This window comes from Chlorocebus sabaeus, chromosome 3 (assembly GCF_047675955.1).
Source record: "Chlorocebus sabaeus isolate Y175 chromosome 3, mChlSab1.0.hap1, whole genome shotgun sequence".
Lineage (NCBI taxonomy): Eukaryota > Metazoa > Chordata > Mammalia > Primates > Cercopithecidae > Chlorocebus > Chlorocebus sabaeus.
Window position 1 is genome coordinate 20383035 of NC_132906.1, and position 12751 is coordinate 20395785.

The following is a 12751-nucleotide window of genomic DNA, read 5'->3' on the forward strand; positions in this document are numbered from 1 at the left end:
GAACCCAGGCTATGACAGTCTCCAATATACAATACTATGGCTCTGATGATGGTCCAATTTGGTGATGACTGGGAGAAAAATGTACTGAAAATATGATCACCGTATGTTACATAGCGAAGACCTGAGCCTGATGATTTTGTTATAATTTTCATGGAACACAGTAAAATGGAAAAAATCCACAGGCAGGAGGAACAACTGGAACCAGAGACTCAAATGCTATCAGGACTTTCTCTACGTCTCTCATTAGCTTTGTTTCTCTCTCTGTCTTTCTGTTTCCCTGTCTCTACGGTTTCATCTGCTTCTCTGGTTCACATGGTAAGAAAGTACCAAGGTTGGGCAGAGGGGACTCTTCCCCCTTTTCCCCCTATTTCCAAGTGCAGGCACTTCTATCAAGGCCCATCCTCTGCTTTCTCTGCAGCCCTACACCTCAACCTCTCCCCAGGGAAGAAGTGATCTGGCTGATTTGAGAGTTTGGAGAAAGAGATAGAATATACGTGACTGAGATGCATCCTTCCTTCTCTCTGTTTGGGAAATGAGTATTTGTTTTTGTTTTTGTTTTTTTGTTTTGTTTGTTTGTTTGTTTGTTTGAGACAAGGTTTCGCTCTTGTTGCCCAGGCTGGAGTGAAATGGTGTGATCTCGGCTCACTGCACCCTCCACCTCTCAGGTTCAAGTGATTCTCCTGCCTGAGCCTCCCGAGTAGCTGGGATTACAGGCACCAACCACCACGCCTGGCTAAGTTTTGTATTTTTAGTAGAGACGGGGTTTCACCGTGTTAGCCAGGATGGTCTCGAACTCCTGACCTCAGGTGATCCACCCGCCTCGGCCTCCCAAAGTGCTGGGATTACAGATGTGAACCACTGCACCCAGCCCATGCGGTGAGTTTTAAAGAGTCAGGTCCGTACTGGGAGAGCCAGCACGAGTGCAGCTGTGCCTATGACTGGGTGAGTAATTCTTTTTAACTCAGGGGTGGAACATAAGTAGGTCCACATATCATATTCTCTGCTACCGTCTCCAGGCTTGTTGGCATTTATTAAGTATGATATCTTGATCTCCAACGGTCTGAGTCCCTGCATCTATCTCTCAGTTGGTTCTGAGCTTGGATATATATATATTAATATGTGTTATTATAATATACATTAATGTGAAATGTATTAGTATACATCAATAAATATAGCAGGGGTTTTATATACTGATCCTCTTAAGACCTTCCAGTCACCAACATCCTCCATCTTTATGTCTTACAATTTTTACACAAGAAGAGAGATGATTTATTTTCACTTCTACTTTTTCCTGGGTAGGGACTCTAGTTAGTGCAGAATCAACCCTGACTGGGAGGCAAGAAAATAGGATTGGCTAAGTTTGGATCAGGTACCCACTGATGAACCAAACATCTATGATCAGAAGGGTAAGTCGATTTCTAACACAGCATCTCTGCCCGACCACAGCTGTGCTGCCACCGTGAACACAAGCCATGTACAGCCGATTAAGCTGGCCAGTGATACCAAGGTTCTGGGCAGGACTCACTAGCAGGGACAGTGCACACAGGTGCATGTGGAATTCATGGACTTCCTGAGCTACTCCATAATTAAGAACATGAAAGGCCAGGTGGGAGGGAGATGTGCTCACCCTACTGGGGTCAGGGCTAGAGGCTTGCAGGCTACATGGAACCTGCTGCTTGATCTTGGATAGGTCAACCACTTGGCCCACATGGAATATCTGTTGCTCTTAAATAAAGTGTTTATATTGTATGCAGAGAAAATTGGAACGTGGGTGATCCAACTGCATCTGGGTAGACGGCATGGGAGGAGAGACAGTTCTTAGAAGCAGACAAGCTTTGAGGCCCCAGATTTAGAAATGTCCACTTCTTCCCCGAGCAATTATTCTGAAAATTTCACCTCTGCCCTCAGTTTCCCTATCATATCTTCACGTTGCCCTACTTTGCCTCAGAAAAGGAACTCAAAGGCCAGGCACAGTGGCTCATGCCTGTAATCCCAGCACTTTGGGAGGCTGAGATGGGCACATCACTTGAGACTGGGAGTTCGAGACCAGCCTGGCCAACATGGTGACACCCCCAACTCTACTAAAAATTAGCTGGGCGTGGTAACACGTGCCTGTAATCTCAGCTACTCAGGATGCTGAGGGAGGAGAATCACTCCAACTCGGAAGGTGGAGGTTGCAGTGAGCTGAAATTGCACCACTGCATTCCAGCCTGGGCAACAGAGTGAGTGACACTTGTCTCAAACAAACAAACAAACAAATGAACAAACAAATACACAGAAAAGGAACTCAAAGTCTTAACAGAGAAAATGGAGGCTTACATGAATTGCACAAATTTCCTCCACTCCCACACAGCCAATATTTGCCTTCACATGTCCCTTATCTTCTTCCCTCCTGTCTCCATGGAAAAGATATTCTTTCTCCTGGTGTGGCATCTATGAGGTATTATAGTTGCTATAGACTGAATATTTAAGTCCCCTCCAACACTGTACCCAAAATTCATGTGTTGAAACGTAATCCCTAATGTGAGGGTTTTTGAAGGTGGGGCCTTTGGGAGGTTATTAGGTCATGAGGGTGAAGCCCTCACGAAATGGTTTTGTGTCCTTATTGAAGAGATCTAGCAACTTCTCTCACCCCTTCCACCATGTGAGGACATACATAAACCAGAGAGCAGGCTCTTTTTTTTTTTAGATGAAGTCTTGCTCTGTCACCCAGGCTGGAGTGCAGTGGCGTGATCTCGGCTCACTGCAAGCTCCGCCTCCCGGGTTCACGCCATTCTCCTGCCTCAGCCTCCTGAGTAGCTGGGACTACAGGCGCCCGCCACCACGCCCAGCTAATTGTTTTTGTATTTTTAGTAGAGACGGGGTTTCACCGTGTTAGCCAGGATGGTCTCGATCTCCTGACCTCATGATCTGCCCGCCTTGGCCTCCCAAAGTGCTGGGATTACAGGCGTGAGTCACCGCGCCCAGCCATGACATAATCTTTCTGTGTCTTCCACCCCTCATGTGTCACACTCTGCATAGAATAATGGCAACAACTCAGAGGGCTGGCTTGAGGATTCAGTGAAAGAGTGGGCACAAAGCACCTGGCCCAGGGCCTGGTGTGGCGTGGCCGCAGCAACTCTCACTATGCTATGATCCCCAACCAATTCTCCATCACTAAACCCAAAAGATACTTTTCACTTTTAATTTCCTTGACCTCTATATTGTGGCTGGCATTGTTGTCTTCTCTCTCTGGCATTCTCACTGCCCTTGGTTCCCATTTTATTACTTTCTCATGATTTTCCTTCTACTCCTTCAACCACAGGTTCTCAATATCCATCTTGGAGTTCTCTTTCTTCACCTGCCATTTAAACATCAAGGCTCTGTTCTCTACTCTCGTCTCTCCTCATTCTACATACTCTGCATAATCTCACTTAAACCTACATCCTTGATAACCCCTTAGGATGGGTTTAGATACATCTGTGTTTCTAGACTTCACCTCTCCCCTGAGTTCAGAGACAGTTAATGCATGGCCAGATGCACCCCGTGCTTAAATAGGTTCAGAGTGCTTTTATAAATCGAATAAAGGCAGGTATCTAATGGATTCATGTTTCAGACATGTAATTATAAGATGTCACCACCTGTACATTCTATAGGCACCATAGACATTTAATGAGCAAAGCTGAACTTGCCATATTCCTCATCGCATAAACAAGTTTTCTATCCTTCCCTCTGTATCCGCCTACTCTGCCGCCATAACCAGGAACTTCTTTCTCCCCCTTTCTCCCATTAAAACACCATTTGCCTTTCACAAGTCTTGTCAGTCAACTTCCTGAATTTCTTTTGGATTCATCTCTTTCTCTCTATTCTTGCACGTTATCCCTATCTAAATATTCGCACTTCTCTTAGTGTGCTCCCTCTTTTGCTCAAGCTCCTCTGTATATCAGAACGCCTTTTCTCCTTTGCCCATTCGTCTTCGAGGTTTAGCTTCGGGCTTGTTTACTCTGGGAAACCTCCTCTCCCTTCTCCAAAATAAAATTAGGAGCCCCTTAATACTCTTTGTAGCCCATGCTTGTGATGCTCTGTGCCACGGCTTCTTGGCCCTCCTGGGAAGGGGCTCATGTACTTTGCCCACTCCCCACTTCAAATCCTCTCTGAAGCTTCCCTCTGCTTTGCTGCCTCTGGGCTTTCTCTGATTCCATACAAAGCTGCTCAGCTTGGTTACAGAAGCAACATACAAGTGTGAAGGACGCTAATACACCCCAGAGGCAACGGACAATTAGTAGAGGGCTGGAATCAGTGGATCCTCCAGCGAGATGATTCTGAGGTTCATTCTACCCAGTTCTTCAGAGGGATTCCAGTGGGATGGTGCCCCTGACGCCCACAGTTGCTCATTGACATCCTTTATCAACTTTTTTTTAATCCCCTCTCTCACTCTCCACACTTTCACCTCTGCTTCTTGGAATGATCAATTAAGTAAACACTCATACATCATATTTTTCTTAGACTCCAATTTAGGTGTGCCCTAAACTAAGATATGCTCCAATAACCTCTAGTTTATACCATGGGCATAGCATTTATTATATTGAATCATCACTGCTACTTTACTTTATTCATCTTTGAATATTTAATGCCCAGTGCTTTGATACAGGGCCTGGATTAAAACAGACATTATGTAAAATATGTAATAGCAGGTAGAAAGAGAGAGAGAGAGAAAAAGACTTTTTTTTTTTTTTCAGACGGGGTCTCACTCTGTCACCCAGGCTGGAGTGGTGCAGTGGCACAATCAGAGCTCACTGCAGCCTCAGCCTCCAGGGCTCAAGCAATCCTCCCACCTCAGCCTCCCAAATAGCTGGAACTACAGATATGTGTCATCCCACCTAGCTGATTTATTTTGTATTTTTAGTAGAGATGGGATTTTACCGTGTTGCCCAGGATGGTCTCAATCTCCTGGGCTCAAGCGATCTGCCCGCCTTGGCCTCCCAAAGTGCTGGGATTACAGGCTTGAGCCACCACACCTGGCCGAGAAAGAGACTTTTGGCCAATATCACTTGTGCTTAGTGCTGGCTATTCCTACTGCTGTACTTTTCACTTTGTGAAAGTATAAAATGTAAATAATGCAATGCAAATAAAGAATATTATTGGAAAATCGTCTCAAACACAGGCATAGGGTGGGTTTTTGCCTGATCATTGATGATAAGGGGACTATGAGACTGAGCCGCATCCCATTGTTACATCACTCTGTAAATTACATCACATCTTAATTGTATGCACAGTTACAGATTCGGTGTGAACATCTGATGGATAATTTAACACAACAATGGTTCATTGGGAGATGCCATTAGAACAAAATACCTGTGATGGAGACAATGATAAATATGGAGTCAACAGAGGGACCGCCATTGAACTTTCAACTTCCTCAAGAAGTTTGGAAGCAAGATGGGGTATCAGAGATGGGGACTTGGGGGATATTAAAAAAGTGATACATCTTTTACTGGAATTTCACAGATGAGTTCTTTGCAACAACTTTAAACAGGAATATGTCTCATTAGTGAATAATAACAAAATCTAGCACATAATTATTTATGAAGTTATCATCCCAGTAGCACCTAAACACTTCAGAGATACTTGATGTATGACCTAGATTCACCCAGAGATTTTTTAGACTCAGGGTGCATTCATAAATGTAATAAAGGTAAATGTCTAATTGATTCATGGTGGAAAAAAAGAGAGAGAGAGAAAGAAAACAGAAACAACGATTCTTTGCCAAGGCACTTGCAAACGTTCGATTGTTCCACACTACCCAAATACCAACCTCAGGAGAAATACTTGTAATGGAGCATAAATAAGTGAGACAAAATGTGTTGGCCTCGGAAGGAGATTAGTGCCAGGAAATAAAAAAGTAACTTAGCAGAAGTAAAAATTAGTCATACTAGACTCTTATATCTCCCTTTTGATTTCTTTCTTTCTTCTTCCATTTTAATGATTTTTATTCTGCTGTTTTTCCCCAGAAGTTCTTTTGTTTATATTCAGAAAATCCAGATAGCCAGGAATCCTTGGTGCAAATCATTTCCTTTTAAAGAGATTTGTGCAGTTACTGATATTCCTTTCCTAGTCTATTTGACTAAGGCCGAGACTATCTATAGAGATGGATTTTCACACAAAATGGATGTTTTAAAAACTTAAAACACAGCTATATTTGGATCTATGAACTATAAACAGCAGGAAACCTGCAAGATTCTAAAACCTGTTATTTCCCTCTTATTATCTCTATTTTACAAAGCTCTGTGTATTCCATCTTCAGAAGCTACCTCCATTCTTCCAGTTCAAGAAAATTTACCTTAACATATTGCTAAGGCTTTAGATTTTTCCGACTTTACCCCCAGATATCACCCCAGAAATGATGCATACCACTCAGTACAATTTGCATCATTACACAAAAGGGACTCTCCTTGGAAACCTTTTATGCACTTCTAAAACATAATAGCATTAAAAGAAATGTGTTCTTTTTAAGATAATAACTGCTGTTAACTCCCCCACTAGAGCTTGCTGAAGCATTTGACAATTAACCCAGCTTACTACTGGCTTGAAATGATTTGACAATGGTTTAACTCTTTTGGGAAATGCTTTTTCCAATTTTTTTCCTTTTTAGTGCATTTTAACACATTTAAATGTCATTTCTATTCTTCCTCTACACTTATCCCTTAACACATGAATACATTTTTGGTTATACATGTTTGTGGTTATTAAAAATATATAGAATCATTGTGTTGTGGGGTGAATTAAGTGTCCCGAAACTCATATGTTGAAGTGCTAACCTCTGAACCTGAGAATGCTACTGTATTTGGAGACAGAGCCTTGAAAAAGCTGATCAAGTTAAAATGAGCCTGTTAGGGTGGGCCCGCATCCAACATCATTGGTATCCTTATAAGAAGAGCATATTTGGACATACAGAGACACACTAAGGATGCATGTGCACATGTGAGGGCACAGGAAGTAGGTGGCCATCTGCCAGCCACAGAGACCAATCCTGCTAGCAACTTAACCCCCTGAACTGTGAGAAAATCAATTTCTGTCATTTATGCCAGAAAATCAATTTCTGTCTATTATGGCGGTCCTGGCAGACAAATACACCTAGATTCTAGTCAGTGGGCTACTCCCACTAACTATTTCACTTAGGGCAGTCCTTTGCACAAGCATTTCCTTCTGTTCTGAGTTACCAGGATTTCCTATAGTAATTCCACTGCCTGAAATGACATCACAATACATACAGAGATGTCCTTTGATTTTTATAGAAACCCAGTGCTTTCAAAACTGGCCTGACATGGTGGCTCACACCTGTAATCCCAGCATTTTGGGAGGCCGAGGTGGGCGGATCACTTGGGGTCAGGAGTTGGAGACCAGCCTGGCCAACATGGTGAAAACCCCATCTCTACTTAAAAAAAAAAATTAGCCAGGCACAGTGGCATGTACCTGTAACCCCAGCTATTCAGGAGGCTGAGGCAGGAGAATCTCTTGAACCCAGGAGGCAGAGATTGCAGTGAGTTGAGATCACACACTGCACTCCAGCCTGGATGACAGATCGAGACTTCATCTAAAAAAAAAAAAAAAAAAAAAAAAAAAAAAAAAAAAAAGAAGCCCAGTGCTTTTAAAATAAAATCAATAAGTTGATTACAAATGTCCCTAAATGATTGAATGTCCAGGCAGTGCTTCTGAACTCTGTTGCCCTATCCACATACACTTAATTGCTAAACCCAGATTTTTCTGCCTCCATCACAAGATTCAATACTGGCTGTTCCCTTCCTATTCTCTTAGTCAATGTGGTCTTGACTGTCATCTTGCTGGTTTTTCTGCCTCTAACTTTTGGTAGTTCCTACTAAAAAGAGATAGTCTTATGAACACTGGACGGGCAGAACATGCTGTGGCTGACCACCCACTTTTCACCATCCTATTTTTATTTGATGAGATTGAACTATGCTGAACAATAAAGCATGGCGTTGAAAAAGACACCCAGAGGCAGTATGGATGCCCCATATGAGGAACACAAACTCTTTGCCTTGTATACAGTGTGTGTTGCACCAGCTTCCTAACAAGGTTCCATGTTTCTGTCCTTGTACCACTACAATCCACTGAAATCCTAGTAGCCCAAGGATGATTTGAAATTCTAAATCATATCCTCACAGACCCCCCATGCCCCAGCTTTCCATCTCACTCAGGGTAAGACCTGAGTCCTCACGATGGCCTGTTAGGGTTTCATGCCTGGGCTCCCTGTGATGTCTCTGACACCTACCACTGACTTGGGCTCTGCTGTTCGTCAAACACTCCTGGCTCCCACACTGTGGACTTTTCTCCTGTTATTCCCTCAGCTTGGAATTCTTTTCCACCAGCTGTCTGTCAGAACCTCGCTCAAATGACATTTTTCCTTTTTTCAGCCTCTCCCAATCCCACCAATAATAAGAACATTGATGACAATAACAGTAGTAATAGTAACAAAAACATGGTCTTTTCCACCATTGTTTAAAGTTTTTGCCAAGGGTCTCTCCACTCAGCTCTCTGGGAAGTGGCACAATTTAAAGAGTGTAAGTGCCAAAGATGAGGACGTAGATGTTCTCCACTATCTCACAGGTACCACCCTGGGAACTCACATGCTAAACAGTAATGTCAAGGATACTGATCAATATTGTGGTACTCATTTGCAAAGCGAGCTTTAATTAGATTTTTAAAAACTTATATTTGCAAGATTAATATAAAGTAGTGAGTGAATTAATACAATCGTATTGCTCGATGCCCATTTCTTTTTTTCCTGCATCTAGGTTAAAAATTTTATTCCTAGCTTTCTGGTTTCTTCCTAAAAAATGGTCGTTTGTATTCCAGAATCAACCTCTCCTCACCAGCCAAGTCCTCAGGGGACATCTGAAATAATCCTAATGGAGGGTGCTGTCAGCTGCCGCTGCACCTGCTAAATGTCTTGAGATCCGCAAAGGCTCACCTGAATGCTTGCACGGTCGCCTCTGAGGACCATGTGTCTTGCCTCATTTGCACTTCTTTGGACATTTAATTGCAGTATGCATCACATTCCACTGCAAGTATTTCTTTAGCTGTCTGCCTGACTTCATATCCTCTGAGCTCTTTAAGGACAGGGTCTTTAGTAATCCTGCTGAAAAATCCAAACAGTTCACAAGTGGAAAGTTCCTCATGTCCCCAGTTCTTCACTTCTACTCCCAGAGAGGTCCCCTGTTAAATCTCTGAAATACCTTCCTGAATTTCCCTATGTATAAACAGCATGTATCTATACATAGCAGGTGTGATTATTTTCAGGACATCACATTCAGGAGTGGAAAATGTAACTTTTTAAAAATAACATTTTAATCCCTATTTTGAGCACCAGTTCTGTCAAGAAGCAGAACATGTTATGTTTGTCAATTCAGAGGAAACTCAGGCATTTCAGGAGTTCTCAGTCGCTGGAGGAGCTTCCTCTCTGTTCTTCCGCCCTGGATTATTGTCATTGTTGCTGTTGTTCTAGATTCTAGGGGTGGGGCGTTTTGGAGGTAGCCAGCCATTGGTCAGATCGAAACACACTAGCATCTATTGTGGTGCCCACTGCCCACATCTGGCTCTGGGCTACTGCCGTCCATCCACCCTCATGGCTTCGGGTACAGACCAGGTGGCTGAAGCTGCATCTGCTAATGGGGTTGCCTAATGCCGACCCAGAGCTCCCAGCTGGCTGTGGATTCTTTTCATGAAACCGGAGTCTGCTTCCTGGACCCCAGCCAGTGAAGATGCCCCAGGTCCATCGGCCTGGCACACCTTCTACTTGTCTCTCCTATGCCCCTGTGTCACGACAGCAAAGAGAATGTCCTTGTTCTCTTGCTCCCCCACTCTCTCTGCGGCCAGCCCAAGGTGGGTGGGGCTCTGGTCCTCTGAGTGATATTACTCCCACCAGCTCTCCTCTGTCCCCCGCTCCCTTCTCTCCTGGAGTATTTTTATATTGTCTAAAGCAGGAAAATTGGCTTTTGGATCAACAGTCATTCTTTCCAACACTATTTGTTTAACCCATTGTCTCTGCCAGTAGTTTCAAAAGTCTATTTTGAAATTAAAAAGCTGAGAATTAATTATTTTATTCTCTGTTCAGTTGTGGCCCTGCTTCCCTGAGGCCCAGAAGGCCCTCATTGCTTCCTCCAGTGGGTGTTGGGGTACAGAGGTAATGGCAAGATGGTGATGGTGGTGGGGAGGAGGGCTCAGTAAAAGGATTCTCCCACCACATTTATAGATTTTTTTTTTTTTGGCCCAAAAGTGTAATCCTTCTGTACCTACTATTCTATAGCTTGCTTTTTTCACTTAATAAAATATCTGGGATATCTTTACAAATCAGTACTTACATGTCTAGCTCATTCCTTTTCACATTTGCATAATACATCTTTGTCTTGATATACTATTTTTATCAACCAGTCCACTGTTGATGGAAATTTAAGTAGTTTCAGGTTTGGCTTTCCAAACAAAGCAACATTGTGCATCCTTATAAAGACATATTGGCTTATTTATAATGGGATATCCATAGTACAGTTTGCTAGAAATGGAATTGCCACATCACACAGTATATCCACTTTACATTTTGGTTCATACTGGCACACCATTTCTAAAAATGTGTACCAGTTTACAAACCCAGCAAAAGGATAAAAGAACATCAAATTCCTACAGCATTTACCAACACTAGACATTTGTCAAGCTAGAAATCGTTCTTGGTTCTTTTAAGGTTCTCATGTTTCATTATTTTATTTTTGAAACAGGGTCTTGCTGTGTCACCCAGGCTGGAGTGCCGTGATGCAGTCTTAGTTCACTGCAGCCTCAAACTCCTGGGCTCAAAGCCATCTTCTTACCTCGACCTCCCAAGTAGCTGGGACTACAGGCGTGTGCCACCACGCCTGGCCTGGGGGGCTTCTTTCATGTAAATTGATCACTCATTTTCTCAGACCAGTTTTTTTCTACTAAACATTTGTGTTTCTTATTGATTTACAAAAGGTCTTTGTATGGGAAGGAAATTCTACCTTTGACTACTTTCTTAATTCGCTTTATTTTTAACTTAATGAATGCCTTTTTCCGGTGGAAAAGTTTAAATATGGAGTAAAATATGTGAAATCTCTTCTTTTCTGCCTTTGCTAAGACACCCAGGAACAACTTACCTCATTTAAATAATAAATGAATATTAATGCATATTTTATGATCGTGCTCTTTTGTTTTTCTATTTCACACCTCACTGAAATTTATTCAGGTGCAAAGTATAAGGTGGGGGATATAATGTTCTATTTTTCCAAATATTTCAATACCTTTTATTGAATATTGTTTCTATGGAGTACTTTTAAAGCAAAAGAATTACATTTAGCTTTATGATACAATTTTAACAAATTGGGGATTATCCGGGACAGGGGCTTTTCTACCTCCTCTTTCCCCAGTCACTTCTTCCTTAAAGTAGGACAGTGAGGTATATTTTTACCTTTAGGTGGGTCTAGCGAAGAGAGCAGACCAAGGCAAATGACCCCAGTGGGCTCTTCTTTCTCCCAAAGGACAGGAGCTCCTGCGGAGGAATCCCGAAGAACGCTCCCCAGAGAGGCTGAGCTTGTTAGAGGCACAGGATTTCCGCTAGCAGTGTTGGACTCCTTGCTGAAAGTAAGTCTAGGTGCTAGCGGTGACTCAGCAGGCTGTTATCTTCTTGCAAGGTGACTTGACAACGACCCTGAGCAAATCGTAGCAACCATGCCCGCTCTGAAAATGCAGAAAATGAAGATTGGAGTCCTGAGCCTAACACGTATTCCTTCCTCTTTTGCTGACATTCTCTCTTTTTTTATTTTTAATTAGTTCTTTGTTTTTTTTTTACAGACAGGGTCTTGCTATGTTGTCCAGGCTGGAGTGCAGTGGCAATTCACAGATGTAATCATGATGCCCTACAGTCTTGAACTCCTGGGCTCAAGGGATCCTCCTGCCTCAGCCTGTGTGAAGGTCCTAAGGTGGGGCGCGCTTGGCACGGTAAATGTCCAGCGTGAAGTGAACGCTGGATGAGTGAAGGGACGTAGAGGGTAAAAGACCGGAGAAGTGAGTGGGGTGGGACCTCCAGGGCCTACTTGCAAATTAGTATGGAGCCATCATACCTCATTTTCACTGGCTTTTTTCTTCATAGTGCAAATGACTAAATACTAAAAGTTAATCCAAATAGCACCAAAATAACTCATTTAAGCAACTTATGCAGTCAAATTGGCAGTTAATGTTTTCCAATACAGAATAGGTTATATGTTTGCAGCAAAATAATTCAATGTTATATGGTAATAAAACATATTTATACATTATATAACATATAACAGTTATATTATAAACTTAGTAAGTTAAAGTCACATTAACATGTTTGTTATAAACATAATTCAAATGAATGTATATAAATAGGATTCAATACAGTAGAATTCAAATTAATAATTTTGTCATATTATAAATTCAGTAAGTTAAACCTACTTAAATGAAAACTGCTTTTCAGATTCTAAACATGCTATTGGGATGGAGGACAGAAATGGACAAAATAGAAATATGCATGTTATATATGGCTTTTTCCTAACTTCTTTCTCACAGAATAAACAAACAAACAAGCAAATTGAAACAGAAACAAGGAAACAAGAAACAATGCCTACTGATATTTTGTCACTTCCCCGGGAATTTTTATTTGCCTATTATTCGAAGAGGCACTATTGTCTCAGACCAGCTCTCAGAACCAGCACTCAGAGTTGGGCTT

At 42.3% G+C, this 12751-nt stretch overlaps 1 long non-coding RNA gene and 1 pseudogene across 1 annotated transcript in view; one reads left to right on the forward strand and one right to left on the reverse strand.

The window, feature by feature from the left end:
• Positions 1-11596, reverse strand: part of LOC140710887 (uncharacterized) — a 39828-nt gene extending 28232 nt beyond the window's left edge. The window contains exon 1 of the long non-coding RNA XR_012092032.1: positions 11471-11596. This is a non-coding gene — a long non-coding RNA (uncharacterized lncRNA). The remainder of the gene's footprint in view (positions 1-11470) is intronic.
• On the forward strand, positions 872-1730 carry LOC119620059 (small ribosomal subunit protein eS28-like; annotated as a pseudogene).
• Positions 11597-12751: the final 1155 nt, after the last annotated feature.